Source organism: Mustela nigripes, chromosome 4 (genome assembly GCF_022355385.1).
Source record: "Mustela nigripes isolate SB6536 chromosome 4, MUSNIG.SB6536, whole genome shotgun sequence".
Lineage (NCBI taxonomy): Eukaryota > Metazoa > Chordata > Mammalia > Carnivora > Mustelidae > Mustela > Mustela nigripes.
In genome coordinates, this window is record NC_081560.1 from 144375870 (window position 1) to 144399107 (window position 23238).

The following is a 23238-nucleotide window of genomic DNA, read 5'->3' on the forward strand; positions in this document are numbered from 1 at the left end:
ATGGATGGATGGATGGATGGATGGATGGATGGAGAGATTGATGGATGGATGGATGGATGGATGGATGGAGAGATGGATAGAGAGATAGATGGATGGATGGATGGGAGGATGGATGGATTATGGATGGATGGATGGATGGATGGATGGATGGATAGAGAGATGGATGGATGGATAGAGAGATGGATGGATGGATAGATGGATGAAAGGAAGGAAGGAGCAACCCCCAAAGTCACTCCTCCATTTTCAGTAAGGGGAAACCAATGTCAGATGTTATGAGGGTGGAGAGGGTGCTTCTGGGAGCCCTCCTTCTCCAGCTCTGCTCTCTGGGCGCCCCATAGTGCCAGGACATGGCCCCAGGTTTGTGCTGGGTGTCACCTGGGCACCAGAGCTGTCCCTACCCAGAGGCATCCGCCAGAGCCCCGCAGCAGACCTGCTAGGTCTACACTTCATTCTTAAGTCCCTGCAGGTCAGTGATGACACTGGTCTGCCCTTCCCCCCACACTTGCCAAGATTTCACACTAGAGAGAAGGAGGGGGAAAACCCAGGGGCCTGGACTGGGCTTCCCTGGGCCTGGCTGTGGGCAGACTGTCAGAACAGCTTGGAATTCTCTCAGAGGAAGTGAAGACAGATGGGATTATTGAACCAAGGGTAGTTTTGGATTCTCGGATAGCCCTACTCAGGAGTTTCCCAGACCCTACTTACTTGGTCAGCCTTCTTACCTGTTCCTTAAGGACAACTGCAGCTACTGCTCTTTCGTGAAAAGTCTCAAGATTTCAGTGTTACCCTGAGCACTCAGGCCTCTGAGCCTCCGGGCTCAACTCTGCTGTACCTGGAGTAGGTGGGCAAGGATCTCACAGCCAAAGAGATGACTGGGCACCAGATTTTAATTATGCAAGAATAAGGAAAAAAACAGCATCAAAATGTGTGGAAGTTCAGGAATAGAAAAAAAAAAAACCACTTGGGGGACAATCAGGGAGGGCAGCATGATGGAGGTGATCCATTTGGCATTGAAGGAAGGGGTTCCAATGGGCAGAGCAGTTGAAAGCATGGTTGGGGCAAGATAGTACCCATTCTTCCACTTTCAGCTTTGTGACCACTTGTCTGTGCTGGGCATTTCTTCAGCTATAAGATGGACTATACGGCTCCCTGTTGATAAGATTATGGTCAGGATGGAGTGGGGTAGCCAGGGCTTCTGGGGTTGCTGAGGAAGGGCCCTAACAGGGGCACCTGGGTGGCTCAGTCAGTGAAGCATCTGCCTTTGGCTCAGGTCATGATCACGGAGTCCTGCGATTGAGCCCCGCATTGAGCTCTACAATGGGGCCCCCTGCTCAGCAGGGGGTCTGCTTTTCCCTTTTCCTCTGCTCTGCCTTCCCCTCCCACTCCTACTCCTTCACTCACTCACTGTCTCTTTCAAGTACATCAACGAAATCTTTAGAAAAAAAGGGGGAGCCCTAGACGACTGGAGAATCCTCGTGTTTCTGGCAGGCTGGGTTTCTCACTCCATAGGCACACCAGACATGCATGTGTGTGCGCAGCCCTGTGCGTGTTGGGTGGATGATGGACAGCAGGGGTGAGGAGCCGGAAGCCCGGTGCTGGAGCCCCCAAGTGCAGGCTCAGAGGTGGCACTGGGATAGACCCCACCCCCCCAACACTACTCTGGGGTCGTCCAGCTCCCTCCTCCGGTGGCCTGTGGGGAGGTCAGTGCTCTGGCCCTGTCCTGCGCTAGAAGATCCGCCACCCCCAACCCCCACCCCCAGTCAGGGTCTGGTCAGAGGGACAGTTTGAAGCTGCCCTTCTTTCTCCTGGCCAACAGGCCTGGGCTTCCACTGAGGCCCAGGACCCTTAGTCTGGTCCTTCCCCATGGTCTGGCTTCCTCTCCCCCAGCCACAACCCCCCAGCTTGATGAGGTCAGGGAACATGTATTCCAGGAATGTGGGAGGCGGGGCAGCCAGCCTGGTTTGGACAACCATCCTGGTAAATATTTGCCTAGCTCCTGGAGCCAGTACCGTCCGCCCTGGGGAGGGCAAGTGGCCTATTCCTAGGGTCATGTAAGGGGATGCTTTCCTGGGAGATCTCAGAGGGGTGAACCCACATCTCCCCAGTGAACCTGGGTCTGAAGCCACCCCTCTGGGCAGGGCCAGAGACAGGGTCCCTGGCCCACAGGATGCCCCAGCTTGGCCCATCTGTAAAATGGGAATGAGAACAGCCTAGTTGGGGAAGGTCAGTGCCCAAGGAGCTGGTTCAGGGCAGCTCAGCCTGTGGAGCAGCAGGGTAGACCCAGTTTGGGTGGGTCCCAAGTGACCATGTTTTGGTCCCAGTTTGACCACTTACGACCTTGAGGAATTGCACCCCCCTTCAGACTTCAACAGCCATTATCCCTGACCTGTTGTTTCATATGTAGTTCCTGGATCCACAAACCCATTTCATCTTAAGCCCTCACAACCACCAGGGAACAATTAGCAGCTTGTGACCCGAACCCTGAACTCTGGCTCAGGGACGCCATCCATACGGCCCCCTGCCTACAGACCACGCTGGGCCGTCTGAACCCCACTGTATTCTGTGGGTAAGTCAGTGATCCGGCCAACGCTGGGCTCTACAAGGTCAGCCCGCCACCTCGCTGGTGAGCAAATAGCTTCAAGGGCCACTGGTCCCTGTTCAGAAAGGAGATGAGCTCCCAGAGATCCCGAGTGACTTGCCCAAAGTCACCCAACATTAAAGGGCAAAGCAAGGATTCCAGTCCACTCTGCCCATCCTTGTCCTTGACCCCACCATGGAGGACAGAACCAGTGCTCCAGCCCGGAATGTGGGTTCTGAACCTTTGGCAGCTGTAGAGAACAACCAGTCCCTTAGCCACAGGCTTGGAGCTGGAGACACGAGCCAGCAGGGTGCCTCTCATCCTGGATGCCCCGTGGCCTGGGCAGCCTGTGCTCCAGTGAGTCCCAGTTAGCCCAGCATCTCTTTGGGCCAGCCTTGGCCCCAACCCCAGTTGGCTTCTTCCCACCAAGCCAACACCCAGGGCCAGGGCATCCCTGCAGGAGGAAGGGATGGGCAGGTGGGTGTGTTTGGGAGAATGTGTCTGGGTCCTGGGACGCTCTCCACCCCCTGGTGACCTTGGCCATGTTCCCAGACCCAGAGTTGCCGCTCTCCAGCTGTGAGACCTCTGGCAATCCTATCCTTCCTCAGAGCTCAGTTTCCTGCTCTGCAGAATGGGCACCCTTCCTGCCCTGCCCTGCCCCTGGGAGCTCCAGACCTGCAAGGAGAATGAACGCATGGTTGTCCTGAGGTCTGCATGCTCCTCTCTGCCCTTGTGGCCTTTGCAGTCAGAGGCTTTCCCTCAGCCAGGCCCTCACCCCCTTCCCTGGCTCTGCAGTGAGAGTCCTACGCTAAGGATGCCGGGAGAGCCTCTGGGTGATGGGGTTCCCAACCTATGGGGACACTGGGTGCTCCGCCCCCGACCCTGAGGTTCAACCCATGCCCCACCCTGCTGCATGGCCTCAAGAGCCCTCGCAGCACAGAACATTTCCCCGTGGTGGATCTGTGTTGTTTCTGGTGGTGGTGGTGATGCTGGTCTCCTTCTCCCTTATTCTCCCCCTGGTTGCCAGGGGACCAAACCCACACAGACTATGAGCTTCACCTCAGGGCCTCCTGATGTGGGGCAGGGAGCTATCACCTCCGTGCTCACAGCTCTTCTGTGCCTCTGTGAGTGGTGCCGGGTGCCCAGCCCTGTCTCTGAGCTGGTCCACCCTCTGGCCGAGCGTGCGTGGGCAGACCACCAGCCTGCGTGTGTCATGGCTGTGTTCTTGTTATTCATTAGCTCCTTATTGCCTGTGTGACCTCGGGAAGTTACCCAACCTCTCTGGGCGGCATGTGTAAGTGGGGGGTGCCAGTTTTGTTTCTACCTCATAGCACTTACCAAAGGTTAAAGAAATCGCAGGTAGAGCCCCAATATGGACTCAGTAGAAGCAGGTCTCCTAGTCCTGTCTCCTTCCCAGGGTCACAGGGAAAAGCCAGGGGGCAGTCAGTTCCCAGCCAAGACTGGAGTTCGTATCCTGATGCAGCCCTGAGCCTATCTCTGCACTTGCTGTGTGACCTTGGACACATCTCTTCCGCTTTCTGGTCTGTGTGCCTCTTTGCCCAAGCCCAGCAGAAAGCCTGGGGTCTGAGGGCACAGGTGTGTGTGCGGTGAGCCGGAGCGCCCCTGAAGGGCAGAATGGGCGGGCGTCATTCCTTGGGGCCTGGACATGGCTCACTGTGTGAGCGAGGGCTTTCCGGCTCTGGCTTCGATCTCAGCTGCCAATATCATGATTTTCTCTCTGTCAGCGGGTCTGCGGGCCAGCTCGCTTTTGGGAAAGGCCTGATTTATGGGTGGTGGTGATACCGGTTTTACCCCAGCCTCTGACTTGCCACGTGACCCTGTAACAAGGGCGCTCACGGCCCCTCTTCAGGCCTCAGACACCTCCTCTGAGAAATGGGAGAGTTGGAGTCTGTGAGCACATGGGCTGCTTGTGTTCCTATGTCAAGCAGTTAGGGGGCTGCCAGAGCCAAGGCGTAAAGGTGCACAGACATTGTCTTTCCCTCCTGGGGCAGGGATGCCAGCCCTGGCTTGGGGAGCTTGGGGCCTAGGGGCCTGCTGCTCCGTGGAGCCTGGAACCAGCCCCTGCAAGGTCTGTGGTGCCCCAGCTGACCTACCCGGAATGCTGCCTGTGTACCCAGCACTCATGTGTGCTACCTTCTACCATCTGTACACGGCTTTGAAGGAGGTCCCCTCATGACCCCTGTGTTCCCACCTGCAGATGAGAAAACTGAGGCACAGAGAGGTTTAAGTTCACCCAAAGCCACACACTTGTTAAGAGGGGTGAAACCCAGACTTGAAGCGGCCAGTGCACGCACTTGTCATCCCAGCTGAACCTGACTGCCGGCTGCCCAGGACAGTGGGCCGGCTCTGATGCCTCCCATGGCCCCCTGGCATGTGTGGGAGCCCACGATTCATGTGGCCCTCACACTCCTCCCTCCTCTGTTAGCCACGGGGTTCACCCCAAGAGGCTTTCAGTCCGCAGTTAGGTTTCCCATTTCTCAGAAGATGCACAGCCCCAGTGAATTAGGGCAATTGTCTGGAGCTACCCAGTGGGGCACCTTTGTCACCGGCTCTCAAATGTGAGGCTCTGTGGCCCGCGCTGTGTAGCCAGGACTCCAAGAAACCCACCTGCTGAGCCTTTGGGTCCGGTCCTCCAGGATCCCTCTGGGGAGTGGAGCCGAGCGAGGAGGGCTGGTAGCCCTTGAGGAGCTGGGCGAGGGGGATCTCCTCCCCCACCCCATGAGGGTTATTGTGCCCCAGCAACAGTGTGGAGCAGGAGACCAGAGTGCCCATGCCTTCTTTCTCCCTCTATCATTTCCACATACCCAGTGCACCAGCCATTCCTGCCACTCTGTCTGCTGTGCCCTCTGCTACGAGCACCATTGTCTCTGGCCCGGACCCCTGAAACAGACTCTACACCAGTCTCCCTGCCTCCTCCCGAGCCCTTCTTCCCCAGCAGCCACAGAATCTTCAGCCACAGCTAAGGTCATGTCCCTCAGCTGTTCAGACCCTCCTGGAGCTCCTGTCCACCTCTCAGTGACTGGCCATCCACTTGACCCCCACTCACCCCACCTCTCCTTCCCTCACCACTCCTACCACCACCCACTCTCAACTCTTCCCCCTGAGTCAGGCTTTCTTCCCTGTCTTCAAGTCTTCACATGTACTGTTCCCTCTGCCTGGAATGCTGTTCCATGCATCTTGGCCTGCCTCTCTCAGGCTCACCCTTCAAATTTACTTCCTCAGAGAGGCTCCCCTGAACCTTGAGTCTATGTGGTGTAGCCCCTGTAACTCATTCTTTCTGGCAGATGCCTCTTCTAGTTATGTAGTGTCTAATTATCAGAATTCCCTCAAGGACAGGACCCAGCACAGCTCAGGGGTTTGTTCAGGGTTTCTTGAGCAAATGAGTGAATGCCGAGTGCTTCCGTCACCCCAAGTCCTCAGATGCTCCTAGAAACCCTGAGAGAAATTGTGATTCCCCCGTTTGACAGGTGAGGCCAGGAGCATACATATGCAGCTGGTAACTGGCCAATGAGGGGAGTCAGGGGTACTGCGTCGGGGCACCCCATCGTTGGGCCCCTCTTCCTCTCAGTCCCTCTGACGCTCCACCTGCCAAATGGGGATGACTGGGTTTTGCGGGCAATAAACTTTCCAGAAGGTGGGTGGGTGGGCAGCGGTGGCCCAATCAGTTCAGGGCCCTGCAGCAAGGGTCCCCTCTGATCATCCCTTCCTGTTGCAGCAGGATGGCACAGGAGTGAGGCGGAGGGGCTGAGCACCGTTGACCAGACGTGGGACACTGGTGGTTCGCGGGTCACTGAGGTAGGTGTACAGCTGGGCTGGTGGGTGCAGGTTTGGCCTGGATGCTCGGAGAAGGGGTAGGCATGTCCTGAGTGGGGAGTAGTACCAGCCCCAACAACCGCGCCTTTGACTGGGCCTTGGTCCTCATGGGCTGCATGGGGTGCGGCCACCCCGACTGACCTTGTCAGCCCCCCAAAGGGCCTCCAGGGACCTCTAAGTCCTGGCCTTTCTCTAGAGTGGCTGCCAAGGCAGGAGGCAGGGGAATGCAGCCAGGGAGAAGGGCAGGTTTGGTGTCCCCAGCCTTGCCCCACGGCTTTGTCTGTACCACTCAGCCCCACGGCGTGTGGGGCACATCTGCTGAGCAACATGGCGGCCACACAGGAAGAGGCTGTTTGCTGAAATGGGTGTTGTGGCTGCCCGCACCCTTCTGTCCCACAAACACACAGACCTCTGGGCTCTGGAGTCAGAGTGAGTGTGTTCAAATCCTGGCTCTGCCACTTGTCCACCATGATCTTGTGCGGTTTCTCTGTGCTCGATTTCCCTGTCTGCAAAAGAGGGAGGGGTTCCCAGCACCTGCCCCGACAGGTGCGCTGGCGCACCTGGTACCAGTGTGCATGCAGGAGGCTAGGTCAGCATTCTTGTTGGGGATGCGGGGACACTTCCTCCTTTCTGACACCACGGTTCCCACCAGCCCCCCTGCCCCGAACACCCATCAACTCCAGAAGGGACGCAAACTGGGCATCCACCATACTGAGGATTTGGGGGCTCCTGGGAGCTCCTGAGTGTTGGAGCCACTAGGTCCTGGGGCTGAGCCTCCCGGCCCTGTGGAGACTGGGACACCAGCATGTCTCAAAACAGGGTGGCATTTCAGGGTTGATCACATTTGGTCCTGTGTCAGAGGGTGACCTGTATAATCCCTCTTTACTCTGCAGCTCCCAATCCAGAGATGAGAGGCCTTCACAAAATTGCTGACTTGGGCCAGGGCCCTTTGTCCCAAGGCCCTGGAGCTCAGCGGGGGGAGGCAGAGTCTTTGCTCTGGCATGATGCCTTGCCCATTCTTCTCCCTAGGGCCCTCAGCTCCTCTCCTGAGACCCCTTGTGCTCCCAGGTGCCCAGACACAGGACCGGGGGTCCTGGGATGCTCCACACTGCCACTGGGCTCTGGAACCAGGGAGCCGGGTGGCGGGAGAGCCCAGCTCCCTGCTATCAGCTCATGACCTTGGGCTAGTCCTTTCACTCCTGTGAGAGTGAGAGCCAGTGTTCTCATCTGAAAATGAGGATAATTATACCCACACTGCTGAGAAGGCCATTATGGGGATGCTCAGAATCCTGAAATATTTTTAAATGTTAGAGCTTAGTGAGAGTCTACTGTGTACCAGGCACTATGCTCCTTAAATACATACTTCTCCCCGCAGTAATCCCATGAGGAGGTGTTTAGTGCCTCATTCTCCAGAGGCTCAAAGTGGTTAAGAAACCCATAGAGCTGTAAGTAGTGGCGTGGGGATTTGAACCGTGGAATTAAGTGGTCCACAATGCCGTAGAGACCAGGGCTCTGAGCCACTGGCAGGCCCGAGGTGGGTGCTTGGGAAACCACCTCCCTTTCTGCCTGGCGCCTTTGCCCGGCTCTCTAAGCCTGATGCCCTCAGGAGCCCAAGGGGGGCCCCTGGAGGCTGGTGGGCGCCCCTCCCCAGAGGGCCTGCCAACAACTCGATAAGCCTAGGGGAACCCACTGCTAATTGTGGGGTAACCTCTGAAATTCTCCTTCACGGTGGGTTCTCTTTTCGGATGTTTTTCAAGGTAATTCATTCCCTTTCCAGAAATTGCCAGTGGCGGAGCATTAGGGAGCTGGTAATTAATCATAGGAGAGGCTTGGAGTTTATTCTTTAAAAGGGGAAAAAAAAAAAAAAGGGAAGACTAGAAAGCCTTGATGGAAAAAGAAAAGAAAAGAAAACCACTCCAAGGCAAGGGTGGTAATCAATACCTCGGTGTCCTAGAAACGGCTGAGGGGGTGGGTGGCGAGACATATTGCTCCTCCCTTTCTTCCTGGGGTTGACAGATGGTCAGCGCCTGCCTCAGCATGGATGAGGCTCTGCACCTCAGCTCCCCGGGCCTTTTGGAGCAAGGCACTGCCTCTCCCTGGACTCAGCTTTGCCACCTGTAAAATGGGTGAAGGGCAGGTGTCAGACTAGAAAAAGAAAATTAAATGATTTGTTCACCACCTCATCCTGGTGCCCGACGCAGGGTCGTTGCCCAGTTGATATTTTATTAATTGAGTGAGTGAGTGAGTGAGTGAGTAAGGGAATGAATGAATGATTTTCTTGGTCTTCATTAGCTATCACCAGTCAAGGAGATGGGACTTGCTCTAGAACATTGTTTCTCTAGTTGTGTTCTAATCTGGAGTGATAGCTGGAGTGAGGGGCCTGCTCTGTTGCATGGCAAACTCCTGATGAAAGGACCCTCTTGCCCAGCAGACTGTAGCTGGCAGAGCTCAGGCCCTCAGGGGCTGCACTGGCATCCTCCGGTTCGACTTTCCAAGAGTCTGAGCGGTCTGGAGATTATTTTTTTTAAGTTGCCTTCTGGGTGGGTAGTGAGTTCCTCATCACCAAAAGTATGCAAGCTGGGGCTGCATGGGGCACTCAGGTGGCAGACTAGGTCGGGATGGGGCAGCAGGCACTCAGAGCATTCCTGAGTTGGAGAGAGAACATGAGGTTCTCCAGGATGGACACAGGGGAGGCTGGACCAGTAGACAGGGGAGCCCCTTCCCAGAGGTGAGCTAGAGGAGGCTGCTGAGAAAGGGGGTGGCCATGTAGGACCCCTATGCTTTGGTGCCTATTCCCTGGGGGAAAGAGGTGTGTGTGGGTGTGTGTCTCTCTCTCTCTTTCTGGATGGCTCTCTCTGTGCATGTGCCTCTCTCCTGCCCAGTTTCCCTGTCTTCTCACGTGGGCAGCCCCTGCTCTGCCTCCCTAGCTTACCCACTTTTTCCCTGTCCAGTCACATCCACAGCTCCTCCCGGAGCTCCCTCTGGAATTTCTTTCTGAGCCCCAGGACCTTCTCACGTCTGCTCTCCTTATCTTCGGAGGCACCCCTAGCCAGGCATCCCTGCAGACATCTGCTCGGTATCATCGCCTCTGTGGTCACCAGGATTGAGTAGAACTGAGAATTCCTGGGCTTCCAACCTGCCACTCTTCACCTTGTTCTTCCAGCCCTGGCGGTGCCTGGCTCCCTCCCACCCTGCCCTTTGGAAGGGTCTGAGGCAGTGCCCCCCACTTCCAGCCTTGGGGGCGGCACACCATATGGGGCCTGTCTCCAGGGACCCACCATGCCACCCGCTCAGGAAGGACCATGAACTCCCAGCTGCCCTGTGCTGTCCTGGGCTCATGGGCCTCTGGCCACAGGCGAAAGTAGGAAAGCAAGAGGGGGCCTGTGTCCACTAAACAGGGCACTTGGAACCTGGCATTTCCCTCCAGCGCTAATAGAACTGCGGCTATAATTAGAAGTGAGGTGTCCAGAAGCTGGCTGCCAGGCAGGAACCACTGTATGCTCAGGAAGAAATCAGCTGTCCTCTCCGGAGGTGAGAAGGAAGCAGAGGGAGGACTCCCGGAGATCCATGGGCCTGGAGGGTCTCAGAGGCCAGCAAAGTGGGCCAGGTGCCTCCATTCCGCTGGACGTCCTCTGGGAGCTCCCTCGGTCCCCATCCCTGGCCAGTCCGTCTGTGCTCCTGGGACTCCTGCTGTGCGCCCAGCAGACTCTTCCCGGCGTTCGAAGCCACTGCTGTCCGCCCCTGCCTCCTTGCATGGCCGCGTCTCACCCTCGCTGTCTGCTGGCTTCCCGTGCCACCCGCCCTCCGATCATCGTCACACATCCCCACAACTGAGCCTTCACACCTGTGCCTCCTTCTGCCTTGAAAGCCCAACACCCTTGTTGCTGTGCGGTCTGAACCTTCTGGAGCCTTCCTCAAGCCCTGCTTCCTCCGCAAGGTCAGATGTGGCCTCCTGCCCACCCCAGACCCCACAGCCTCTGCTTCCCAGAGTCCCTGGGCATTTCCTCCCTGAATTCTTCTGAACTGGAAACCCTCTCTATGCCTTCAGGGCCTTCAGAGTGCTGGCCAGGCGGCCCATCAGCCCGTCCTTGCTTTTGTCTTCGTTGTATACTGGAAGGATGACATGTGGGCTCTTTTACACTCTGTTTTCCTCTGAAACCTGGTATGTGTTTAACACACACCCCACAGGCAGATGCGTGTTCAGTTGCCTTGTGGGGTTTCCTCATTTGCCGGGGAGGGGGGTGGAAACTGAGGCTGGTGAGGGAAATCTTGCAGATGACAGTCGGCACAGTGAGCACCTTCCCTGTGGGCCAGGCTGCCACTGTCCTGCCATTCAAAGTAAGACAGGGGCATGCCACACTGGTCATAAAGGTAAACTGAGGCAGGCAGAACTGTGGCAAGTCCCTAGGCAGCCAGACCTTAAGAGGAATGGAGGGAACAAGTTGTGAAGGGTTCCATTCCCCTCACAGTGGGCTCCAGGGCTCCTGGTGCCTCCCTACCTAATCCCCAAATAGCCCTAGACCAAGGGGACAGTCACAGGCTGTGCCACATGAGAGTCAGCACGGCTGCTCATCACTCCAGACATTGCGTACAGCCTAGGACACTGGGGTTCTGGGGGTTAGCTCCTCTGATAGTCAGACTCCCATTTGCCTCTGGTCAGGCATCATGGCAGGAAGGTTCAGATGCTGGGCTTATCCTCCCTCCCACCCCCAGGTCCCTGACCACAGGCAGGGCTGGAGCCACTGCCCAAGGAGGACCCCCCTCGGAGGGGCTACCTCTTCCCACCCACCTGGGGCTGCAGATCTCAGGTGGGCTGAGCTAGCCCTGTGAGATGCATATATCCCCTCCTTTAGCTCCACGCATCCATGGCTTTTCCTCATGTCTTCCCCTCCAAGCCAGCCACCTGCTGACTCCCTGGCTGGACTGGAAGCATCTTGAAGGCTCAAGGCAGACCGAACCGTGTCCCAGGCCCAGTTCCTGGTGCACCTGTGCCGCACAGCAGCAAGCCAGCAAACACTCAGGCTGTGTGCCCCCCACTCTTTCTGGGGATGGTAAGACGATTTTATCGGGTAGGCTGGTTCTTAATGTATGGGGTGGGCTGTGTTAAGAAGCATTCTGAGGCTGTGCGCAGGCTGGCAGATGTGTTGTGTGCTGCCTGGTGCGTGTTTGTCCTTTCCAACCCCAGCTCCCTGGGCTTCGAGTCCAGTGGTCAGGTGTCTCAGGTCTGGGCTGTGGCCAGTGTGGGCACAGGGAGGAGACAGTGACCTCGGTGGTGCCCTGCAGGTGCCTGTCTGCCGAGGCTACTGGGCAAACTGCCCCAAGAACCTTCCAGAGCTCTGGGGTAGTGGGACTCAGAGAGCTGACTGGGGAGCACCACCCCCAGGCCCCCCAGTCCGGTTAATGGAAATCTGTGAGTGCTTTTCCCTCACATCTGTCTTTCCTGTTAAGTGCTTCTTACCCTTGTTCAGTTCCGGTTTGGGAAATAGCACATCTTGCCTCACAGCTGTTTGGGACCCTCCACTGCTTCCCCGAGGCTCTTTGGGGGCCTCTTTTGGAGCCTGTGGGAACATCTCTGCTTCATAACCCCCGTGGAATGTTCCCATGCTGCCCCCTCCGTCTGGCCCACACTCTGGTTGGCCGGTAAGACAGCCTAGTGTGGAACAGCTCTCACTGGGTGGCCCCTGGTGAGCTCTATCTCAGCTCCCCGTCCCAGCCAGACTCCCCACCACAGCCAGCCCCCAGACCTCTGTCCCTGTCACCGCCTGGGGAGCCAGCCCCCAGACTCCTGTCCTTGTCACTTCCTGGGGAGCCAGCCACCCCCCTTCACCCCCACCATCTCTGTCCCCAACAAATGCCCTCTCGGCCGAGGCTTCCAGCCATCCTCTGCCCAGAAGTTCCAGAGTGGCCAAGGGTTGAGTCAGGAAAACATTGATGAACTAAAACCTGTAAATAATCCAAAACGTTTTTCTCTGTGTGTGGAAGAAACACAATAAAAACCCTTGCGTCCTTTAGCCAGCTTCACCTGTCCCCAGTCATAGCTCCAGGAGGGCTGGTCAGGGTCATCCCATGCCTGTGGGGGGCTCCTCTAGCTGCTGCTTGCTCACCTCCACCGCTGCAGAGCTCACTACCTCAAATAAGGGTTCACGCATGCATGTGAGTTTCAGTGTGGTCAGTGATGCAGTGTGACATGTGGTTAAAGTATGGTTTTAGGAACAGATGGTTCGGGGTTCAAGACCTTGCTCTGCTACCTATCAACTGGGTGAGTCTGGGCAAGTTACTACATCTCCGATGCTCTCTTTTAGGTTACAGGTGAGGACAATCTATAAATGGGGAGAAGCCTGCTTGCAGGGGGTGCTGTGGGGCAGACAGGCAGCAACAGCTGGGTGGCACCAGTCTCCTCTGGTCATGGAAGATGGAAGCTCTAAGGGAGCTTGCCTCCCACCCCTCAGCAGTGGGGCATCTGCCCGAGGTTGGCGTCAAGTCTGGTGCCCAGATACTTCCCTCCTCAGAGATACTGGCCTCCCAGGTCCTCTCTGGAGCTCTCCCATGGGAACTGTCCAGATGGAGACACAGTACTTCCCCAAAGTGCCGACATCACCAGGGCATTGGTTCAAATACAGTTTCTCAGGCCTCTCTCTTGATGTCTGCTTCCGCGGGTCTGGGGCCCAGGGCTCTGAATTTGTCACCAGTGCCCTGTTGAACACCCGTGATCAGGCCAGTCTGGGACACACTGAGGCCTGTAACGGGGAGCTGGCCTAGAGCTTGGGCCCTGGACGGTGTCATAGCCTCACTGGTTGAACTGGAACAAAGCTGTCTGTCCCTGTGGCTAAGTTTTCGCATGGACACACCAGGGGTCCTGGTGATCCGTAAGGGCTCTTCCTGCTCTTCTAAGTCTGTGCTAATCAGAAGGACGTTGCCTAGGGGTCCTCTCTGCTAGGATCCCTGAGGCAGACCTCTGGGTTTCGGCCCCATTCTCTTTGGCCACAGAGCATTCATGTCCTAAGATACTCGCCAGACCCAGAGCCCGAGGGACAGAAAAGCTATTCCCTGAGTGCCACATGCCATGGAGTGGTGGTTCCCCTGGGCCTTCCAGGATGCCTTTAGATCAGCAGGTGTCTGTGAGTCCACTCAGATCTCACGTTTCTTCTGGAAGCTGAGAAGGACCACTTACTTGGAGCCAGCTGGGAGTGGGGGACAGGTGTGGCGGGGTCATCCAACTCCTCTGAGGGGCATTGGACCTTTATTAGTTAGCATATGTGGAAGTCTGGAGTGTCAGAACTAGAGGGGGCCCTGTGGAGCCCCTTACTTTTTACAGATGGGGAAACTGAGATCCTGCATGGAAAATGACTTGCTTCACCCAAGGAGAAGTGGAGAGCTGTGCTGGAACCCAGGTCTCTCAGCTTATAGTCTGCTCTCTGGACAGTGCCTGGCCTCCAACCACACCTCTCCTTGGGCTGTCTGGGACGGATGGCTCCACTGGGCCTGAGCCCTGCAGCAGCCTGTGCAGCCCCCCTGGGAAGAAGTGGGGCCATGTCAGGACAGGGTCCAAGGGGCTGCCTGCTCCTGAACACTGGGCCCTTCTTTGACCTTCACTGTCAGCCTAAATCAACAGCCCTGCTCAGCTCCTGGTCCTCCCACCCCAGCCAGGACAACCCCCATGGAAAGTTTCCAGGAATATCCACGCGGAGGGCAACATGATCCAGAAATGAAAAAGGCTCTCGCTCCTAGGCTCCCTCCCGTTTTCCACTCGCGGGTACTCAAGGGAGTTCGTAGGCAGAGGTGGAGACGCCGGCCCTGTCCTAATGAGACCTTGTTGGAGGCGGCTCGGGCCTGGCAGGTGACAGAGGAGGCATTATTCACCGTTGGGGCGTTCACCCTGCCCCGGTCACCTGGGATGATGTCAGGACTTGGGGCCCAGAGTTGGGGCTGTGCGGTCACTCAGATGAGGGCCTGGGGCTCCTCTGACCACTGGCTTCTCTGACGCAGCCAGCCTTGGGTGTGGGCCGAGGTTAGCTGCTCACTCTCCTCCCTGGGCCCGGAGCCCAGCTGGGTCCTCCGTTCATAGCCAGGGCCAGGTATAGGACACGCCTCAAGGCCTTTGCATAAGCCAGCCCCTCCTCCCCACATTCTCCATCTGTAGTCAGTAAGGCAGAAGTATTTAGTAAGCACCTACTATATGCGTGGATCTATGCTCAGCTCTTGGGGAGATAAGGGAACCAAAGACTCTATATCAGCCCTCGGGTTGGCCCAGTCTAGGCCAAGGATCGCCCAAAGAAAGGAGAATTAGTCCTACCCAGGGCCCTGGGGCCAGGAAGGTGCTGAGATGACAGAGAAGGAAGCCTTGGGAAGTGTGAGATACAGAAGGCTTCCTGGAGGAGGCAGGTTAGAGCAGAATGACACTCTAAGAATTTCAAGGATTGCAGGTGGGGCTGAAGGTGAGGCAGGAAAGGCAGAGCCTCAGGTCAGGGTACAGCCCCCACCAGGACCCTGGATGGTGCCTACTGTGTGAGGGTCGTGCAGTATGACATAAAAAAAGGAAGACCCAAACTCTGAACAATCACTTGAAATCTTGCATTATCGATCAGTACGCAGGTCCTTCTGGTGCCTTCCCTGCTCTGTGGGAAGATGAACACCCAGTGGTTAGAGAATGGGCCCTTTCCCTGAACTGGTCTTTTGTAACGTAAGTAAATTATCTGCCAGCCTTTGGTGCCGGGCAGTTTGATAATTCAGGTGTTTAAACGGTAATGACTGTGTGGCCAGCCCGGGCAGGAGGCAGTGAGTCAGGCAGCAGATTCAACAGGAATGAAAGGCACTTAATCTAAGTGCAGTGTGACTTTTCTAGATCTGCCTTCTCTGCATGAGGAATGATCTGACCAGGGATACCAGCCCACCTCCCCCCAGGGCTGGTACATGGTTCCCTGGGGCTGGGCCATGATAGACCCTCTTGGCTCTCTCTGTCAGGGGGAATTTGGGTGCAGAGCTTCCGGGAGGTGGCAGGAACTTGGTGGCTGTGAGTGGAGAAGAGGATGTGAAGGGTCAGGGGACAGCCTGGGCGTCCCAGTTGCCAGCAAATCCCTCAGGCCCTGAGGATAACCTGCTTTTTTAGGGTTTCCAGAAGGGTCTTCTGGAAAGCAATAGGAAGAAATTTAAGAATAGACCTTGGCCAGCAGAGAGAGAAGTGACTTGCCCAGGGTCAGGCAGCTAGGATTTAAGACCCAGTCCTTGATGCGGATCACTGTGATGTTGCCGTGTGTGTGTGTGTGTGTGTGTGTGTGTGTGTCTGTGTCTGTGTGTGTCTGTGTGCATGCTTGCACACACATGCACACATGAGTGTTTTGCAGGAGTCTGAATGATAGTCATGTTAGTGAGCGCCTGCCCCATATATTTTGTTCACATTATCTAATTTAATCTTCATAAATTGTGTTTACCAAATGAGTAAGTTATGGGACAGAGAAGTTAAGTCATATGGTCACATGGCCCTTGGGAGATGGGGTCAGAACTTGAATCCAGCTTCGTCTGACTTTAAAGCCTGAGCCCAGCGTTGCCAGGAGAGAGCCCCTGCCAACCAGGAAGATCATACGTGGCTTCCTGGAGATAGGCTGCTTTTATCTCCAACAGACCAGATATCATGAACCTTCAGGTCCCAAGCTGCGTAAGGCTCCATCACCTGACCTCAAGCTGTGTAAGGCCCCATTACCTGACCTCCCAGAGGCTCTTCCTCTTGGTCATAAAATGAGAAGGAAAAGGCCTCCTTGCCGGGGCTCGACGGGACAAGGCCAGTGGTGGGTGTGTTCCCCAGGTTCAGTTCGGGTAGCTGTAGTGGCTGACGCAGCTGTGGGTGAGGCCAGCTGGCATCAGGGCCCAGAGCCCTTCCTAGTGTCAGCTCGCAACCAGGGGGCTCGGCTTCAGGGCCGCCCCTGGGAGGGGAAGGGAAAGGCCATGACAAAGTACGTGGCACGGTGTGAGTGAGGACAGAGGGCAGGCCAGACCCCAGCACCCAGTTGTTGGCCACACATAGGTGAGTGGGAGCAGTGGCGTGTGATGAGGCCTGGCGGCTCACGTTGGCTTTGACGGGCAGCGAGGGGCCAACAGAGACATGGACCTATAGAACGACACAGCATGTCACTTCTCTGTCACTGAGATGCAGCTTGTCAGAGTCCAGGGATGGAAGGTGGTCAGATCGTGGCTCTGCTCCCCTGGGCACTGGTAGGGAAGGAGTGCCCATGTCAGGGAGCCCTGCCGTCGCTGAGATGTCCTTCTGCACATCTGGGCTTGGAAATGCAAGCCCAGTGGGTGTGGGGATTGGAAGAGGTCAACGAGTTCCTTCAGAAACAGGGCTGGGACGGAGTGAAGTATGCGGAGGACACACACACACACACACACGCGCGTGTGCGGCAGCTGCTAAATGTGACATTCCAGAGACACACAGCACAGGAGCAGCCAGAGACGCCAAGGAGCCAACAGACCCCCTCCTCTACATAGGGAAAACTGAGGCCCAAGGACAGGAAGGGCCTTGTTCAAAGGGACCCAGGTCATCAGAGGTGAGCACGGACACTTCCTTGCCCTGCTGCCCTCCATGGTTGGCAGGGGAGTTGCCACCTCCCACTCTACCCTTCCTCCCCTGGCCTCTTTCTGAGCACGAGCTGGGGGCAAGGCTGAAAGGGACCACAGTTAGTGTGCCTCACCCAGGGCACCTCTCTAGCCTTGGAGGGTACAAAGCAAGGGGATTCCTCACAGGACACAGTGGGGTCGCTCAGGGCTCCGTTCTCACTTCCCAGACATCAGCCTTGTGGCACCTGGACAGGGAAGGGGGGCACCCGTGGCAGCCAGTGTTCCCAGAAGAGTCTGCCAGGGCTTGGAGCTCATGCATGTGCAGCAAGCTGCGTGTGTCTGCCCCATGGCCGCCTCCACACCCCTGGCTGGCCCTGGCTCCCTGTCCTCCCCGTGTGGCCCTCCCTGTCACACTCCTCCTTCCACCCTCTGTGGCTCTTTCATGCACTCATTTCTGTCTCTCTCTTTCCGTGACTCTCTTGTGTGCGTCCTGCCCAGGGCAGCGGCTCTGTACAACTCCAGGGGGGCACCCTCACACAGAGGTTCTCTGTGGGCCTCTTCCTAACTCCCTCTGTGCTCGATTGTCTCTTGGCGCCTCCCTGACGTGCGCCCTCTTTCTCACTGGGCCCCTTGCTGTTTTTTTCTCCATCTCTTATTTTCTTCTCTGGGTGTGTACCTGCACGTGTGCTTGCCTGTATGTGTGTGTTGCCCCCCACCCCAGCTGTGTGTGCACACGCGGTGTCCGCCCTTCTGAGGGCCGGGCGCAGGCTCCTCCCTGATCCTGAAGGCCCCAGGAGGGCAGCCTGGAGCTCGTGCCCTGAGCACCCACCCCTTTGGCAACTCCACGGCGGTCCGTGCCGAGAAGGTTCTGTGTCTGTGTCTACGGTCAGCCTCCCTGGCCCAGCTCGCAGGACTCCTGGGAGCCAGTGCAAGCCTGGCTGTCACACGCCTGGAAAGTGGCTCCCGTTTGGGAACAGGAATGCCCTGGATGGGAAGAAGAGGGAGGGGAAAGTTGGTGAAAAAAACAAACAAGCAGGGGATTATGATCCCTGAAAATGTGCCCTTTGTCTAAGGCTGGAATGTGCCCAGCGAGGGAGCAGCGGGGCATGGGGAGGGCTCTGTGCAGAAGGGGCCGGGGGGCGCCCACGATGGAGTGCTGGGATGGGGTGCTGCTCGGCGGCCATGGGCCCTGGGGGCCGGGATGTGTCTCTCCTCCTCCCTAGAAACATCATAAATACATGGCTAGAGAGAAGAGCTTTTGGGTCTCTCCAAAGCCGCTATGTGACCAGAGCCCCCCTGCCCAGCCACCATCCCCCACTGGTCATTCAGCAGACATTTATTTAACACCACCTGTATACCTGCACTCTTCTGAGTATTTAGCACCACCTGTATACCTGCACTCCTCTGAGTGTTCTCCTACTCAGTGAGTAGGAGACCAGGTCCCTGTCCTCAAGGAAGTGACCTTCTAGCAGGGGGAGAAAGAGCATGGATGTTTCAAGCCCCAGGGCCTTTGTGACAGTGCCCCTGCCCATTTGTGAAGCAGGCAGCAGGCTGTGGTCTGCGAGGGCCTCCTATGGGCCCGGGCACAGCCTCCTCCCTGCCAGCACAGCCCAGGGCTTTCAGCGACCCCCGGGGCTGAATGCAGAGCTCAGCTGCAGGCATCGCTCAGTTTACCAGGAATTTCCAGAAGCACCTGGAGAGGGGAGGGGCCCCCCAGGACCTGTGTGATTGGAGGCTTTCAGTCAGCTGGAGCTAAAGCAGCTTCAGACAGCAAGGAGTAGTGCTGAGAGCAGCCCTGGGAAGGGGCGGGGCGGGGAGCTCTACAGGGCTGCAAGAGGCTCCCAGCTCCGTGGTTGCCCCCTGCCTGACCTAGAGAGGCTCCCAAGCCCTGCTCTGCCTCAGTGTCCTCATCTGTCAGATATAAAGGTCAGACCGCTCACCCAGGCTTGTTCTGGGTTGAGCTGTGATCATGGTGCCCAGCTTCTAGGCCCCTAGTGAAAGTCCCCTGTCAGGACCATCCTGGGGGGACAGGCTCACTTTGCCAAGAGACTCGGTCGGGAATCTGCCAGTCTGGTTAGAGGGGTTAGAGGTCATTCTTTGCACACCAGTCATCTGGTGGCATTGGGAAGCCTCTTCTGTCTGTGGGCCTCAGTTTCCCCATCTGTCCGCCAAGGGAGTAGGGCTCGCTGATGTGGGAGCCAGGGATCCAGGGCTGTGGTTCATAGAGAGTCCCTGGGTGCATTGGGAACTAACAAAACTGTATCAACTGTGGGGCATGGGTGGCCAGAGCGGTTCCGTGGGGATCCCATGGGGTCCCTCTGGGGCCCTGGAGCTCCCCCGGGCCTGCCAGGGGCTCCCAACTGCAGCAAGGCCTGGAACTTCTCTCCTCCCACGGCCAGCCGGCTGGCGGAGCGCAGGCTGCTCACGGCGCCTGGCAGGGACCCGTAAATTGAAAACATGATGTTTCCTGTCAGAGGCCAGCGCGGGGCTGGACTCGGTGTGGCCTTGGAAAGCTGGCCTCACTCTCAGGAAGCCCTGCTCCCCGCAGCACTGCCACAAAAACAGTGGAAAAGTGAAACCTTTTCAAGTCTGTGTTTCCACTGTAAACAGGGGATGAAAGCTGGCCCCTTGCCTCCTGGCTCAGCCAGGTCCCCCGCCCTACACCAGCCTGCCCAGTCTTCGGAAGCACCTCAGCTGCCCCCTCTGCCCCAGACAGCACCCCTTGGGTCAGAGAAGCCCCATGTGCCTCGTCAGGAGGGCTTCCAGCTTTAGATCAAGCGTCTGTCCTCAGTACCCATCTCCTGAGGTGAGGCGGACGAGGGGAAGACACCAGAGCACAGAGAGGGACCGGACTCACCCAAAGTAACACAGCAAAGTGAGGGCAGCCCCGGTCGTCTCTTTCCTGCCTGTGGTGGCTTTCCAGGGCCCGTAGGCCATGGAGGGAAGCTCTGGTGGCTGGGCGCGCGCGCGCGCGCGTGTGTGTGTGTGTGTGTGTGTGTGTCTGTGTGTCTGTGCTCAGCTGCTGCCTCCCGCAGTGAGGCCTCCTTTGACTTTGTCCTGCAGATGGAGAGCTTTGCATGAGTAGCATTTAGTGGAGGTGACTTATCTCAACCCTCAGAATGTCCTTTTCTCCTAACTGTAAAAGTAATGCACACTTGTTATGGAACCTTCTGGAAGTCACATAAAAGTTGAAAGAGGAAAAATAAAAACTATCCATAATCGTCCCAATCAGTGGTCCTCCTGATCAACTTTCTGGTCACTTTATAATTTTCCTTCTCTTTAGGGCTTAGGTCATGAGTGGATTTCAGGGTGATTCAGTGTTCCTAGAAAACATGATTCTTCCTGGTCCCCTGGGAGAGGCCGTTAAGTATCATTCCCTTCACAGGTCTGTTTGAGCCCTGGCCTGGATGTGATGTGGCATTGGTGGGGGCACTGTGGGGAGAGGCCCCAACCCTGGAGTTCATGATGAAGATGCCCTGGCCCAGACCCTGGGCTGGGGAACACAAGCGGTTCTGATTTGCCATGTGACCGTGGGCCTGTCTGACCTGCCTCCCTATCTGTGAAATGGGTGCATGGGCTCCACCAAGTCCTTATGGATAGTCAGCCTGCCACCGAGGCCCTGCTTGCCAGCTGCCTGCATGCAGAGAGGCGTTCGTAGTCCAATGCTGAGTGACTTCTGTATGCAGATGGTGGCGCAACGGCTTGACAAGAAACCGTTTCCAGCCCCGTTCCCCCCACAGTTGTGCCTCCCACTCTCCTGCCCCTTCTAACCCTCAAGATCCCCAGGCCCTCCTCCTTGCCAACCCCTCACCAGGTGGGGGCTGGAGCCCAGCTGGGCTCCCAGGAGGAGCCATCTCCGGCCCCCTCCATCCGCCAACGTCCTTGGTGGCCCTAAGACAGCTTTATGGAGGACGGATGGACGCTGTCTCCCTCCTGGCAGGTTTATTTCTTCATTTTTCAAGCCTTGCTCTGATTTTTCCATGTTGGCTTCCCTGGTCCCCCCAGCCCTCCCTCTACATGCTTCCCCTACCTCCCCCTCCAATCTGTCAGCCCAGCCAGGAGAGAGGGCCACTGGCCTCCAAGGTGATTGAATTATTGGTGAGGGGAGACAGGCCAGGGTTTTCTGCGTGAGTGCTTTTGGCTTCCTGCCCTTGGAGAGGGGCTGGAGGAGGGGTGCGTCTGGCGGCGACTGTGGGCCGTGGGTTTCCCAGACAGCCCTGCTCTCTCCCATCTGGGCCCAGATGAGTGCTGCCGCTGGCCGAAGGCCACTGCCCCTGTGCCTGGCCCAGCCCAGCCCTGGCCTGCTCAGGTCTGTTTCACCTCCGACTGAGTGGGCAGGTCTCCATCCAGGCGAATAGAGGAAAGAGAAGTGTGAGGGCAGCCTCGAGCACTGATGCCCATAGGAGGATCTTGGACATGTCTGCTGTCTGTGCTGCAGGCCCAGGACCCCGGAGGAGGACGAGGAGGAGGTTGAAACCTAGAAAGCCTACTGTGTGCGCCAGGCACATACCCACACATGACTTCACGGCAACCTCCCCTCTCGATAGTAGTAGCTCAAAGATAGGCAGTGACAGGTGTGAGCTCCTGGCCTTGTTTTTACAGCTGAGAAATGCGCCTGATAGGAACTCCTCCCGCTGACCCACAGACTCCTAGACGACCAGGAGCTTTTTCTGGGCCTTTTAGGTTCTCTAGAGAAAGCTGAAGGGTAGACGCTTAAAAGGTACCCAATCAGTGCTTGGTAAATGTCCTTCTGCTGAAGCCAGACCAGAGAGGTGAAGTCACTCACCCGAGGTCACAAAGCTAGAAATGGAGCCTCGCATTGCCTGTCTCCAGCCCACCTCTCCTGGGCTAGGTGTGAGCAGGGAAGGCAGCCATTCTAGCTGGCACTATCCGACCCACATGGCTGCTATGGTGGGTTGGGAGCTTGGTGGCTCCAGGTCCCACCCCCTTCCCACCGGTGTCCGTGCCACAGCTGGTGAGTCCGCACACACGCGCTCTCTCTCCAAGCGGCCTTCCCCCGGAGGAGGGGCTGAGAGGAGAAAGCCCCCTCCCCCGCTTGGCTCCACACTCCGCTCATGGAAATGAAAAACACATTGGCTTCATTATCCCCGGACTGAATGAGCAGGGTTGCCATGGTGACAGCCATCTCAGGCCCGCGAGGGGGCAGGAAAGGGGCTGGTGAGGCCATGGCAAGTGGGGACCAGGCAGCAGGTGAGCAGGCATCCCGGGCGGGCAGGCGCTAGGAGCAACTGCCCCTCAACCCCCCCCCCCGCCCCTGTGCCTGGCCCGGGGTTCTAGATCCCCACTCTCGGGCTGAGAGAAGCAGTCCGGGCCCATCCTCCACTGACTAGCCCCTGGGCAATCTGGACTCCCGTCTGGCCCTCTGCCCCTTCCTGGAGGATGGCTGGTGCTGAAAGTGGACCTCATGCCTCACACCGTCCCAGAGGTCAAGAAATGAGGGAAAAGATGGGAGGTTGGGGGGGGGGGGCAGATGAAGGCAAGAAGCCCAATCCCCCCAGAGACCCATCCTGGGTCTCCACAGGCCTCTCCAGGGGCCACAACAGAGGAAACGCTTGAGGTTGCCGGGCTGGGCACACCCCCACGCTGCTGTGTGACTGGGTTCATCCCGGTGCCCCGGTCCTCAAGCATAACCCCCTTACAAGAGGTGGGGTCTTCAAATATACAACAGGAAAATAGGTGTGATGGGGATTGTGGGAAGGCCCCAGGAAGGTACCATTGCCTCCAGGCCTGAGCTGGGTGGTCCCCATGACCCTGACCCTGGCCAGAGCCAGGAACCCTGCTACCCATAGGCATCCATTTCTTCCCAGGAACCATCTCCCCAGGGCTTGAGTCAGAGCAGCACCCCTAGGCAGGCCGTGGCTCTATCATCCCTGTGCTCAGGCTGGTCCAAAGAAGACTGATGGCACCCTCTTTCTCCTCTAGCCTCCCTGGCGATCTGGGAGCCCAAGCTGGCCCTCTGGAGTGGCCCCAAGTAGGCAGTGCAGCCTGTCTTAGAGCAGATCGTCTCAGCCGGTCCCTCCTGGTGACCCAGGGGCAATGGCCAAGAGCTCCTGCTTAGGAGTATTGAGTGCTCACAGAGAACTTTCCTTTCCAGCAACCCCAGTCAGAGGAACCCCGCGATAACTCCAATTCCAATTTTACCCTTGCCCCTACACCCAGCTTCAGACGGAGCCTCAGCACCCGTCTTCTGGTCCAGCCCACCTGGGCACATTTCCAGCTGTACTCAGTTCTGCTTCTGTTCGAGCCATTCTGTCCAC

The 23238-nt window shown here is 57.3% G+C and overlaps 1 protein-coding gene across 1 annotated transcript in view; it reads left to right on the forward strand.

Annotated features, from left to right (window-relative positions):
• The window catches only part of ZMIZ1 (zinc finger MIZ-type containing 1), a 233620-nt gene that overhangs the window by 81439 nt on the left and 128943 nt on the right, over positions 1-23238 (forward strand). Inside the window, 1 exon segment of the mRNA XM_059397899.1 lies at positions 6312-6391. The gene's annotated coding sequence lies outside the window, so the exon portion shown is untranslated.